The 14,458-nt window shown below is 39.1% G+C and overlaps 1 protein-coding gene across 1 annotated transcript in view; it reads left to right on the forward strand.

Annotated features, from left to right (window-relative positions):
* The first annotated feature begins 1,402 nt into the window (after positions 1–1,402).
* LOC118781742 (Y+L amino acid transporter 2) overlaps positions 1,403–14,458 on the forward strand; it is a 65,796-nt gene continuing 52,740 nt past the window's right edge. The window contains exon 1 of the mRNA XM_036534767.1: positions 1,403–1,765. The gene's annotated coding sequence lies outside the window, so the exon portion shown is untranslated. The remainder of the gene's footprint in view (positions 1,766–14,458) is intronic.

Genomic DNA, 14,458 nt, shown 5'->3' on the forward strand with positions numbered 1-14,458 from the left:
TGCCGTTTTCCATCGGAAAGTATCTGAGAAAGTCCAGCGAAACTAGATCATTTACTCTATCAGATTATATATTTGTCATTTAGAATACAAGTAACTGACATCTATTGACTGTCTGTTTTGCACATTTCTTCTAATAATCACATGATCACGGCAAAAGTAGTGGCTAAAAAAAGAGTGGCTGTCAATAGGTAGCTAGTTAATAGCTGACATTAGCTATCACTAGCTCTCTAGCTAGATAACCTTTTCGCTATTTGTCAACCAACGTTAGCTAGCTAGTATTGTCAAATAGCTATCAGTCAATCTAACATAGTGATGATATATTGAAGGCTTAAGAGGTGATTTTGGACCTATCCCTCAAAGCTTTTAAAAACGGTAGCCAAATGATGGGAAATACTCTGTTAAATAAATCTCTGACTGTTCTTCAAATTTAGCTTATCGATCTAGCAAGTTGAACATTAAAAAATCAGGATAATTCAACTTTTTTCATTGGTGCTGTATATTTTTTGTTCGGATTATATACCTCAAAGAATGGCCAGCTCTGCTTGTGACTAGCCACTATTAGGAACTATTCGAGTCTTTCGGACTTCATCCAAAAATCACCGGACTTCAGTGACATGGTGATTAACCTGTTTGCGTCCCAGAAAGGTCGTCGATGTGAGCTTATCTTCAAATAAGGTAGGCCCAAGCCTATAAAAGACCATAACACACGTTTCCTTTAGCTTTCCTGTCTACATAGGCCTATTGCCTGTCTCTCTTCTATAATGACCGTTATTTTTGCTGTGGTTACCAAATTGTTTTATTCGGGACATGATGTTTGACTCAATGTCTTGCAAAACGGTTGTGATAAAAACAGTTGCAGTATCTATTGGCAGTCGTTACAGTTGGAACACGTTTTGTAGTGCATCCCTAGGTGGACCCTTTTCTGACATTGTAGGCTACATGACAGATCATATAGCCTATCATTCTTGCATATTTTGTTTTTGTTAAAAATGGCATGTGCTAATGTGTACAGAGAAAAATAGTCAAATGGTGTGTGTGTGTGTGTGTGACAGAGAGAGAGAGAGAGAGAGAGAGCTGCATGGTGCTGTTGCTACTCTAGGTTCCACCAATTTTTTTTTTAAATCTGTTCTAAGGTTTTTTAACAATAATTTTCTCATCTTTATCGTAAAAGATAGGGAGGGCTTAGCCCTGTTAGCCCATTTATACCAGCTGTCCCTGGCTAAAGTTTTTGCTTTGTCATTATGGGTTATTGTGTCTAGATTGACAGCAATAGAATACATTTCATCCCTTTTACATTAAGTCTATAACATAACAAATGTGCAAAAAGTGAAGGGGTCTGACTACCTTCCAAACCCATGTATACTGGACTCTTGATGGAACTCAGTTAAATGTGGGAAACCTTGGCTATTGCTGAATCAAAACTGCAGTTTGTACATTTTCCCTTTAAAGAACACACTTTGTGCTACAAAGACACAGTTGGGCTTAAACGGTTGATTTAAATCAATTGGCAACCACGAGTTTTTAATCTCGTAGTATTATCATAACATACAGACATTAACGCTATCGGACCTTACTAAAGAATTATTCGATTTGGACAATGCTGCCTTTAGCAGAATAGTGCCTTTCACGTGATTACAAGTGCCGCTATCACGTGACCTCCGAGCAACTTGCCAGCGCAAAACAAAATTTGCCAGTAGACCGCGCTGCAAGCTCACCCTGAGCATCTTGACTCCGCGTTGTGAGCTGTGAATAGGGACAACAAAAGGTAATGCATTTTTAAATTCTAAACCCAAATAACTGCCGCAATATATTATTTCAAGGCTTCATATTGAACAGATGAGTCTTGTAAAACAATTGTGGTGGTTAGACAGATACCTGTTAAAGGAAAACCTTAATACATTTAGATAGCTAGCTGTAAGGTAGCTAACATTAGCAGACTGGCGAACAGTTTTCCTTATCGACTCCTGGTTGACAATAAAACTTAAGCTAGCTATTTCTTTTCTTTATTTTTAAACAGGGTCGCATGGGGTCAGTTAGATATAGGCTACACTGCTTAAAACAGTATGTACATTATTACACTGGATTGGGGATGATTATGTTGTCAAATTCAAATTTAGAGGTACTCCTAAACTGATACAGATGATTTTGCTAGCCAGTAATTTTACCAGGTTTCATCCACATCATAAATATGAAGTAAATAGAAGTGTTTTCTTACCCTGTTCAGACAAACACACATGTAAGATGATACAACGATTCATTAACTGGTGTCGCTAGATGAAAACAAACAAAAGCTTTCCCTTGATTGTTGGCATTCTTTCTAGGAACTTAAATTAAGGTGCGCTTGTGAAGTACTACAGTTAGATTCTCCATTACATTGTTGCAGCTAACAGCTATCACATGTTTTGCATGTTGTAGCAAACCCAACAAGAACAAATGCAGAAATATGAACAATATCCTTTACATGCTTTTTGAGTCTATTGTTGCGCATAACAATTGAGCGGCAGTGCAGCATAATGGTTAAGGAGCAGGATGCATACCCGAAAGGTTGCTGGTTTGATTCCCCGCTGGGGCACTGCTGCTGTATCCTTGGACAAGGTACCTAACCCTCAATTGCCTCAGTAAATATCCAGCTGTATAAATGAATAGCAGTGTTATTGAAAAATAAAATGAAAAAAAAAAAAACTGATGTAAGTTGCCCTGGATAACTGCATATGTCAAATGCCTATAATGTAATGTAGTTTGTCAGATTTGGCAAGTTTGGATGAAAAAAGCTACAGTGGCCAACTACATTTGGACTATCCAACTTTGATAACTGAAAAAAAAAAATAATATGCATCACAAATTGGGGCAGTGTGCAACTCCATATTGGTATTCTGTTTTTCATCGACACTAATACTGTGAGTACATATAACCACTCCCTTTTCCTCTGCTGTTCCAATACTGTTAGTTTAATTCAAATTTTTTACTGAATGTCATACTGATTTTTTTTTCCCCAATGTTATTTTTATTCAGTAAGCACTTACATTTTCTTATTTGATCATTTGCCACATATGGGAAGCATTCAAAAAGTACTATTTAATTCTGAACATGAAAGTAATCAGTATGCATATTTTTACTATTTGTCTGAGCTGGAAACATTAACCAAACTGGGGCTCGTCTTATTGCGACAACTTTTGCATGCATGCAGGACCACTGGAATGAGACTGTTGCAATCTTGATGCATTTGCATGCAGCACATTTTTTGCACTGTCACACAAGTCACACAAGTCACACAGCGCAGTAAAGCAGAGTGGGCATTTTTTGGAGGATAGGTGCTGCTTCACTGAGCAACTCACAAGAACCTTGTGAGTTGCAGGGAGCCTGACAGCAGTGATATGAGAAAGCCCTGACTGACCTACCCTCCTCAAAGTCAGTTTGTCACTATGCAGTCCTGGACATTTTTGGCAAATGACACAGCCGGTTTTGAACCTAGGCTCAGCCTGCTCTCTAAGCAAATGACTAGTGGGCTGAGCCACTTGGGACCAGATTTTCTAAAGGTGTTTTTTTTTTCTTTTCTATTTTTTTGTTTAACAACTGCCTTTTTTCTTTTTCATGCCAGTTTACTACATCAGAATGTATTTGAATAAACAGTGTTCAAAACATACTCAGAGCTATACTTTCCATAATGAATACCCAATTAAACAAGAAACTACAATTAAATACCATGATGAAATGTAACTAGCATAATGCATTTATTTCTTTCAACAACGTGCAACCTTGGTGAGGTTTTCAGACCCCTGCGGTGCTCAGAGTGGCCCAGCTGCTTAATCTTACCATCGTCAAATGATCAGACTTTCTGCAATGAAAGTGACATTTTGCCGGTTCATTTACATTAATCTATATAATTGCACAGACCACATGATTTATGGTATTTATTTGCAATTCAGTTGAACACATTACATAGGTTATTGACCTGCGTGAAGTTGGCACCCCAAGTATTACTGGTATTACTGTTCGTTTGTACTACGTTTGTGCCGTAAAAATTTTCGTTTGTGCTGCTTTGGTTTTTTGGATATAAACATTGCATTTTTGGGGCGATGACGTCACCCAGCACCCCAACCTTCTCCGAATTGCTCCAAAATGGTCTCGTTCGTTTGTGCCGGTTTGTGCTGTAAAAATTTTCGTTTGTGCTGCTATGGTTTTTTGGATATAAACATTGCATTTTTAGGTGATGACGTCACCCAGCACCCCAAGCTTCTCCGAACTGTTCCAAAATGGTCTCGTTTGTTTGTGCTACGTTTGTGCTAGTTTGTGCCATGATAATTTTTGTTCGTGCGGTCATGCTTTGGATATACACTGTACTTCATGGCAAAAATTCTGTGACAACTTCCAGAACGCTGCTTTCTCCATAACGAAGAAAGTGGCTTCTACTGTGCAACGTTTTGCTGGTTGGTGCCCTGAAAAAACTTACATTACATTATTTCCTGATAGGCCTACACAGAGCGCTTCAATACCAAGAGCAATAACATTACATGGGATCCCAGTAAACGTTGTTGAATGACGTAGTTTGCATCTGCACTTGCAACTTCTTTTTTGGGCAAGGAGGTTTGTATTGCGTGTGGTCCCTCTTGACCTGTAGTGCTGTGATCACCGTCTAAAAAGGAAAGGCTGGGGCAATGTCACATTTAATGATATCGACTTAGCCTACAGTTAATATCTGAATCCAGTCCAACCCACAGAGGCTATTTTGGATTGTTTCCATAAAGTTTGAATGGCGTCAGCAATGATCACATTATATCCATCTAAAAAAAAAACATAGCAGCACGAACAAATATGTTTAGCCTACGGCACAAACATCGGGGTACTGGTGACATCACAGTCCATAAAATATAATGTTTAGCCTATGTCTTTAAAAAATGAAAGCATAGCAGCGTAAACAAAACATACAAACGTATAGCTAGCTATCTATTTTGGACAATTTGTGAATCATTATACACCTACCCTTACGTTTTACAACACAATTAGCTCCCTCTGAGCCGATTAGGCCTACAACTTTGTCCAAGTTCTAGTGCTGCACGAGCTGCATTATGCGTTAGGCTACCAACTTTTTCAGTTGGTCGTACCAGCACATGATTTGGTTGCACACTTTTTTTTGGTACAGCATGGTATTAATCAATGACCTTGCATGCTGATGAATAGTCTTAATTTGCATAGCGTAACGTAGCGCATTAATTTTGTGTGTTTTATTGCCAGCATTAATGTATTATTTGTACCTAACGTTAATGACACAACGTTAATTAGCTTGACGGCTACTATGTAACTAACGTTAACCAGCTAATTAGCAAAAGCAACTCAGGCCTTGTAAGTACTTAGCTGGCTTAAAAAATAGCTACAAGTGCTTGTCATTTTTAAGTGTTGGATATTTCCAAATAGCGCTGCAACGTAAGTTTACTGGGATCCAATGTAATGTTATTGTTCTTGGCATTGAAGTGCTCTGTGTAGGTGTTACGCATATGGAGTGTGAGATGATTCCACAGGTGACATATTTTTAATAGATGGATTCTGAAAGAATGAATGAACAAATATTTGTGGGTCGGCAGATTTTTTTTTACTTCAGTTCATGTCAACTGCCAACTGAAGAACACAGCGCGTTCCCACAGTTTAAATACCCACAGGTGGTCTTGTGCTTTCTACACTCAAATAGAGCAGTTAAAATACAGTACAGGAAAAAAAATGAAATGGGGTTGTGTCTATAGACATTCAAGATTACCTGTAGGACCACACACGTATGGCTTATGTTTATTAAACATATTAAATATTACATGACATGAAATATCCTGTATCTCACATAGGCCTATCAGGAAATAATGTAATGTAAGTTTTTTCAGGGCACCAACCAGCAAAACGTTGCACAGTAGAAGCCACTTTCTTCGTCATGGAGAAAGCAGCGTTCTGGAAGTTGTCACAGAATTTTTGCCATGAAGTACAGTGTTTATCCAAAGCATGACCGCACGAACAAAAATTATCATGGCACAAACTAGCACAAACGTAGCACAAACAAACGAGACCATTTTGGAACAGTTCGGAGAAGCTTGGGGTGCTGGGTGACGTCATCACCTAAAAATGCAATGTTTATATCCAAAAAACCATAGCAGCACAAACGAAAATTTTTACAGCACAAACCGGCACAAACGAACGAGACCATTTTGGAGCAATTCGGAGAAGGTTGGGGTGCTGGGTGACGTCATCGCCCCAAAAATGCAATGTTTATATCCAAAAAACCAAAGCAGCACAAACGAAATTTTTTACGGCACAAACGTAGTACAAACGAACAGTAATACCAGTAATACTTGGGGTGCCAACTTCACGCAGGTCAATAACCTATGTAATGTGTTCAACTGAATTGCAAATAAATACCATAAATCATGTGGTCTGTGCAATTATATAGATTAATGTAAATGAACCGGCAAAATGTCACTTTCATTGCAGAAAGTCTGATCATTTGACGATGGTAAGATTAAGCAGCTGGGCCACTCTGAGCACCGCAGGGGTCTGAAAACCTCACCAAGGTTGCACGTTGTTGAAAGAAATAAATGCATTATGCTAGTTACATTTCATCATGGTATTTAATTGTAGTTTCTTGTTTAATTGGGTATTTATTATGGAAAGTATAGCTCTGAGTATGTTTTGAACACTGTTTATTCAAATACATTCTGATGTAGTAAACTGGCATGAAAAAGAAAAAAGGCAGTTGTTAAACAAAAAAATAGAAAAGAAAAAAAAAACACCTTTAGAAAATCTGGTCCCAAGTGGCTCAGCCCACTAGTCATTTGCTTAGAGAGCAGGCTGAGCCTAGGTTCAAAACCGGCTGTGTCATTTGCCAAAAATGTCCAGGACTGCATAGTGACAAACTGACTTTGAGGAGGGTAGGTCAGTCAGGGCTTTCTCATATCACTGCTGTCAGGCTCCCTGCAACTCACAAGGTTCTTGTGAGTTGCTCAGTGAAGCAGCACCTATCCTCCAAAAAATGCCCACTCTGCTTTACTGCGCTGTGTGACTTGTGTGACTTGTGTGACAGTGCAAAAAATGTGCTGCATGCTCGCTATCTCCTATGGCTCTCTCACTCTCACAGACACATAAAGAAAAAAACTCACATACATACGTCACACACATCGCCCGCCCATCCAGACCACTCTCCTTGGTGAGTGTGTATGACGTATATAGGTGAGACGTGTGTTTTTGTATCTGGAGGGAACAGCGAAAGAGCCTGGAGAGAGCGAAAGAAGTGAAGCGCCAATGCAAGTTTATACATGCTGAGTTCGGAAACTGTAATAGAAGATGGAGGCAGATGAATTGGTACCGAAAAGAAACAGCGCTGCATCCATTGACTGGCAGTGGTTTGGGTATGCAGGGCTCCAGACTGTGACCAAAATGGTCGCATATGTGACCATTTTTGAGAGTGTGCAAGTTAAAATTTCACGTGGTCGCATTCGTGCAAGTGCATGATGATTAGGCTGCTTTGGTGCCCCTTCAGCACGGGTACTGCAATAGCCATTGTGGTTGAAAGTAGTACTTTTTCTTCTTCGTTGTGTCAGTACTCCAGCCCCCTAGCTGTGGTGTTTTTGTTTTCCCCGGTCCATGTACTTTTGTTTTTCCTTGTGTTTCTAGCCCTGCCCCACTCCCCGCCTTGTCTCCGCCCACCTGATTGCCTGATCGCATTCACCTGCCTGCTTGCACATCTGTTTCCCATCCCCTCGTCTGCCCAGCCCTAAATCTTCCCTGTGTGTCTCTGTCCTGTTGCTAGTTCGTTGCAGTGTGTTCTCACCTGTTTTGTCCGCCGTTGTTTCTGCCCATTTGCTTTCCTGTTTTTTGACCTCGCCAGTGCACCGACCTTGTTCCTGCCTGCTGCCTTGCCACGATTGCCTGATTGCCTGCCTGCTCCAGTTCCCGACCCTGATTCTGTCCACGGACTGCCTTCCGGTTTTCAACCCTGCCTGTTTCTGATTTACAATTAGCCTGACGATCATTAAACCCGTTTGGAACCTGAAGCTCCCGTGGTCCGCGTCTGAGTCCTTGCCCTGAGTCCAGCCCTGACACGTTGGCTCAGTTGGTCTCTCCCTACCTGCACTCTGAACACGCACGCTGATGATGAAGCGCGCAAAACAATCTATTTAGCTGTTACCGCGTTCCAAAGATGAAGTGGTCTATAGCTGATTATTTTAACCCTTTTGCATGTAACTTATTTTATGCTATGTAGTGCGCGTTACATTACATGGTTCGTTGTGTTTTCATTAGCGTTATTAAGCTTCTCATAGTTTTCAATGCCGCATTTGCTATATTTTTTAGTGTTAAATCACTGTTTCCTCAAAGCTAGAATTAGCTAGAATTTTTTCCAATCTCGTGTTCTAATTGCACCCATTTTAGCATATGCGCTAAACAGCTAATCACACCAGTGTAACTGTACGCACAAAAGGGTTGAAAAAAAACAAAATGAGAAAGAAGAGGAGGGTGGTGGAGAGGGAGAGCCAACGAGAGGCCCTGACTCAGACATAACTGATGATGAGAGGGCAGGTGCAGGCAGGGAGAGACCGACTGAGCCAGTAAAGAAAAAGTACTACTTTCAACCAAAATGTCTAACGCAGTACCCGTGGTTGCGGTATGACTTAATGACTTAATGACTTAATGTTCAGATTAAAATATTTTGCAAATTTCAAGTCTCAAGTCACTGTCAATCTTTACATCAATGCAAAACAAGGGTATGCAAATTAAGACAACTATTCATCAGCATGCAAGGTCATTGATAAATACCATGCTGTACCAAAAAAAAGTGAACTGAAAAAGTTGGTAGCCTACCACCAGTGCTACCAGTGGAAATTTAGTCTTGAGCCCTGGTATCGCAAGGAGGATGTTGACCAAATAAGTTTAAAATTGTTCCAATAGAAATAGAAAATGTGATTGTATGCATCAAAGGGTAAAATTGAGCATTTATGTAGTGCTTTAGAAGAGATTACAAAATATTGAGCTATATATCGTGTATCGCGATATAGCCTAACAATATTGTGATATTTATGGGCCATATCGCCCAGCCCTACTTTGAGGTTGACTGACTTACAGAAAGTGACAATTGTAATTAGAGAGTAGAGAAGCTTTAGAAGCTTTAGAATTTTATTTAGAATTCACTTGGATTTACATAGAGCTAGTCACTGGGCTTGTAGACACTGCTCATGGAGTCACTTCCTAACAGTGATGCAACTACCTATTTCTTTAGATATACGCAAAACCTTATTTAGTGCCCTCATTTCAATGTCACAGTATTTGAACGGAATGCACAACATTTGACATTCCAGCTACAGTAAATAGCGCTCATGCTCAGCTCATATAGGTCTAAACTACAGATTTATGATTCACAATTTACTGTGTCTCAAACATACTCCATTCAAAAATGTTTGTTTATTCAAAACAAACATTTATGTTACTATGCCCTATCTGAGATCTCTCAATAGTAAAGTTAGCCAACATCATGTAACAGCTAACTGCTCACGCAGATAGTTAGGTTGCTAGTTAACTAGCTATCTGACTAGTTACCAAGCTAGCTACCAGACCCTGCCGTTGGGCAAACGGCCCAGCAAATATTAGGCTACACTAGCTAGCTAGCTTGGTAAATCTATGCCCTCAAGGGAATTCTTATTGTTACCTAACTCTTTTCAGATGACTCGTTTTGCTTAAGCCAGTTATTAAACAAATTCCACATTTTAATTTTTTCTGTTTCTGGGTGCCTCTTTATTTTTCTGTTTTGGGCACCAAATCTGTTTTTGTTCTCTATTTTGCATTTTCTCCTCCTGTGTGTGCAGTAAATTAGTGCTGGTGTCAGTTTCAGCTCTGCAGCTGTGTATTTCCAATATATAAAATTATGTGTCTGAAACAATAACTATGTAGCTAGCAAATGAAAGGGGAGTTCTGCTTTAAGAATTTACTGGGTATAGGCAATTATATTTTTAAGGGGTTTGAAATAGTTGTGATGAGATAACACTGGAAATCAGCTTTAAAATTAATGCATAATTCAAAACCATATATTTTTATTAACTCTACAGGTTCACCAGTCTAATTTGTCATACAACAGCACCACCATCATTCTGTTATGAAACTCTGATGCTGCTGATAATAGTTTATAGCTAGATTACCCTTCCCAGGACTAAATAAGGTAATTGTGGGTATCACATGCTGTGACCTAGTTTCATATTTAAACTTAAAGGTGAGATTTGTGTTCTGCAGTCTGTCTGTAGTTAGCCAGCTACCTCATAATTTTAAAAAGTTTATTTTCTCTTGGTCTTCCCTTTCAGTCATTATTTATGCAGTTATCAGTGATTCTTTTGTCATTAGGACTATGCTAGTTTGCACACATTGATTGATTACTATTTGAATTGTGATGGGTGAGTGTTGTTTTGAAACTGTTGTGGAGCAACATAAGCTAACATCAAACAGCAACACTCATCATCATAGGTGTGACAAACACGGAGAGGTCAGAATTCCTGATGTCCTCCTCACTGTTCAATTACTTGCTCCTTGGACCCACTTCACTCTCGTATTCTTCAGAAAGTTTCACCTAATATTCAATCATCACCTGTCTGATCAACATCTCCCTGACCATGAACTGTCTTCTCTCTACCTTCAAGTAGACTTGTGTCACACCCCTGCTTAAGAAACTAGCATTGGACCCTTCTGCTATTCAAAACTACTGCCCTGTCTCCCTTCTCCTGTTGTTCTCCAAAACCTGTGAATGTGCAGTTTTGAACTAACTATCTGACCATATCACACAGAATGACCTCCATAATTCCAACCAGTCTGGTTTCAGAGTTTACTACTCGATTGAAATGGCTCTTCTTTCTGTTCCCTTCACATTCCAGAGCTGCTTCCCAGTCTGCTGTCCTCATCCTCCTGCACATTTTTGTGGCCTTTGATACAGTAAATCACCATGTTCTCCTGTCTATTCTGGCAGCTACGGGAATCTTGGGTACTGTTCTTAGCTGGGTCTCATCTTACCTCTCAGTTTGCTCCTGTCAGGTGTCCAGGAGAGGTGTCATTTCAACCCCTTCTGTCTAACTACAGGAGCTCCTCAGGGTTTTGTCCTTGGCCGTCTTGTTTTTTTTTAACACTACTGTTCCATGTTGGTCGCACTGTGGAAATTATGTATGGATGCTCACGTGCAACTAATTCAAAATTCCACCTTGCTCAAGAAAAAGCAACTGTCACTGTGCAATGGTGAAAATATATACAATTTCTATGCGGCTGCTACTGGGCAGCAGTAAACATAAACACTATTTCTAAGCAGCTACTCATGTGCAGTAGTGAAAGTATGTACTGTAACTGGTCTATACTTTGCATCCATTCACTTGTAGTTTCTGAATCTGAGACTGGAAAATGAGAAGACAGCTTTTTTATAACAACATTTTTAAATTTAAATCTGCACCACTGAAGCTGAAAAACTGAAAGCTGTGAAATGCAAAGTCAGTATCAAGTATTGAAAAGATTCAAGATTCTGTGTATCATTTGCATTTCCAATTTGCATTTTCTCCACTTGTTTTCATATATGACCTGGAAGTTGTAGTAGATAGACCACTACAAAGCTTTCATTCACAGAGTGGAACATGTATTTGTTCAGCCCTAGATCAGCCCTAAAAGGAACCAAGCGACAGCATTTGCATCAATGTGGGTATGGCTGAAAACTAGTTAGCTAAGGTTAGGGTATGTAAAGGTAATCCTGTTGCTTGGTTTGTTTTATTATATTCAGCTATTAGCTATTATTAATGTAACGTGATGTATTTGACTTTTTCTTCAGCAAAACTGAAGATTGTGTATTTAGTATCTGACTGTCAGTGATGTTTCTTTTTCATGTGTTTTCTTAACTACTGCAAAGACTGTCTTCTCTTGTAACTGGATATTCTTGAAGCAGTGTTTAACACGTCTCTTTCAGTTAATTGGTTAATTCCCTTTATAACAGTTTTACAGCATATGACATAGACATATTTAACAAATAACAGTAATGATTAGATGTAACAGCACAAGCACATGAAAGTGGCGCAATTACTGTGGCATAAATTATACTTAAATGCATCACCATCTCCATTCATAAATGGATTTGACTTAGGGATGTGAATTTTAAGAAGTGTCCTTAATCGATTGTTGTTAACCTTATCAAATAATAATCGATTAATTGTCAGGTTTTTTTCTTAGCCCACCCAATACCGTTTAGTAGGCTAGGCGTAAATTCTACGATCGATGAAGTTTATTGTACTCTAGGCTATTATAAAAGCGATAGTTACCTTGTATATATATACATAACACAAATGCATGTTATATTCCTCAGTTAAATGTTTTTGTAAATCAAAAATATAGGACATTCTTGTATAGCATATCAAAAAATGTGTAGGCCTAGGTTTCATTTTCCTATTAAGGCCAACAGGAAAAAGGGGGAAAAAACTAAAACAACTCCGTTTTGTTTGTCTCAAGTGAACTGATAGCCTAACATTATCCCTCTTGAACGATATAGACAACAGTAGCCTAAACTAAGCCTTCTGAACTAAAGGCATACACTCTTCAGAGTCTGATCTCCTATGTTCACCTAGACCTAAATAACCTAAAACCTAAGTATTTTTATTCAGGAAGATCAGCATATCAGGGGTGAGTCTGTTCACAGTAAGGCCAGCTGCTGAGAATATGTAACTTATTTGTTATGGTATGTAGCACATGTTACCTTATATGGTTCCTTATGTTTTCATTTGCGTTTCTCATAAATTTCAGTTAGCATTTGCTATATTTTTAGAGTTAAATCGCTGTTTCCTCAAAGCTAAAATTAGCTAGAATTTCTCCAATCTAGTGTTCTAATGGCACCAGTTTTAGCATATGCGTTAAACGGCTAATCACACCGGTGTGACCGTATGCGCGAAAGGGTTAAAACGAAATTTGCCATTCAGCACATCTGCGTTTGCCACGCCTTTCAGTAATTCAGCCAGGTAAATATCCGCGCTGGAATTATGGAAGGAAGTTGTGGTCAAACTTGATAATATGATTAATTTGCTTTAAAAAATTAACGCGCTAAAGTTTCCAGATTAATCGCGATCAAGCATTAACGCGTTAACGTTGACAGCCCTAATTACAAGAGGAAACAGTTCTAAACTTCTGGAAGTTTAAATCAATTAATTGTTTAATTTAATCTTAAATTCTTAAGTTAATCGATAGTCGATTAATTGATAACAGCCATAGTTTGACTCATTAATATGATCATAGCAACCCAGTTCCATTGATATTAATAAGTTATGTGACACTCTGAAATCCTCAGCGTTGAACCTTGAGATCAACCCTCCCATCACTAAAAGGCTTGGTGATGCTCATGGCTGACTGGGTAAAGGCGATGTGGTAATGATCAAATATTTAAGTCATTAGAGATAGAGAAAGAACCAGAATAAGAGAAAAGCACCATGGATTTCCAGAATGCATTCATTTGCTACAGCTTTCTCAAGAATTTTAGGTAGAGAAGGAAGATTTTGCATGGTCATGTAGTTGTCAGGATTATTTGTCAAAAGACTACCGAGTTCACCTGTTACATGCCATATTTTAAAAAGTGTGACATGTGTTTGATATAATATGGGCATTGTAGATACTCACACGGTGTAGTGTACAATCTGATGTTGAAATTTTCCAAAAAACACAAATTCTCACACAACATTGTTACTAAAAGTAGAATTTGTATGTATTGCTTCAAAGACTACACACTTAGCTATTTCAGCACTTGATAACATTCTGTTTAGAGGAGTATCTAGACAGATAAATGTTTGGTTAATAGGGTTATTATATTCAGACAAATGGAAAAGCATACCTTAGATTTATTGTAGATATTCATTTCTATTGCAATCCAGTTTAATTAACCAATCTGTTGTATTTGTCCTGAAGGGTACATTTCACTTTATGGTAAAAAGAATAAAAGGCAGAACAGAGGGGAAAAGCAGTTAGTGTGCAAGCATCCTGTAGAAAAGAGCCACATTTCTTTGTCTTTGTGCACACCACCCCCACCTCTCACAGACTCTTTGTTTACAACTCAGTTGAAACCTGCCCAAACCGGTCCTCCTGCTCCCCTTATCAGCAGCATCCCCACAGGTAACCCAAGGGACAGGCGCACCCCCAAGGACAGCCCTTGGGTCACCATTTGCCCTCTGACCTGTCCGTATCCTTTGCCCCCAATGGGAACCCCAACAGGGCCAAGGGTTAGGACAATGTAAAAGTAGTGGTGACCTCCCCCCACCCCTGTACTGCACAAGTTCCTGTGGAGTGAAGAACCGAGGAGACCAAACCCTTGGGGACAGATAGTTGTGTTGTGTGCATGCATGCCTATGTAACTACTATGCCTTAGTTAAACTGGTTGCATTACAATTGTTTGTAGTGAGAGGAGGGTGATATGCTTTCTTATTTAATGTATATTGTGTGT

The sequence above is a fragment of the Megalops cyprinoides genome, chromosome 8, assembly GCF_013368585.1.
Source record: "Megalops cyprinoides isolate fMegCyp1 chromosome 8, fMegCyp1.pri, whole genome shotgun sequence".
NCBI classification, from domain to species: Eukaryota; Metazoa; Chordata; class Actinopteri; order Elopiformes; family Megalopidae; genus Megalops; species Megalops cyprinoides.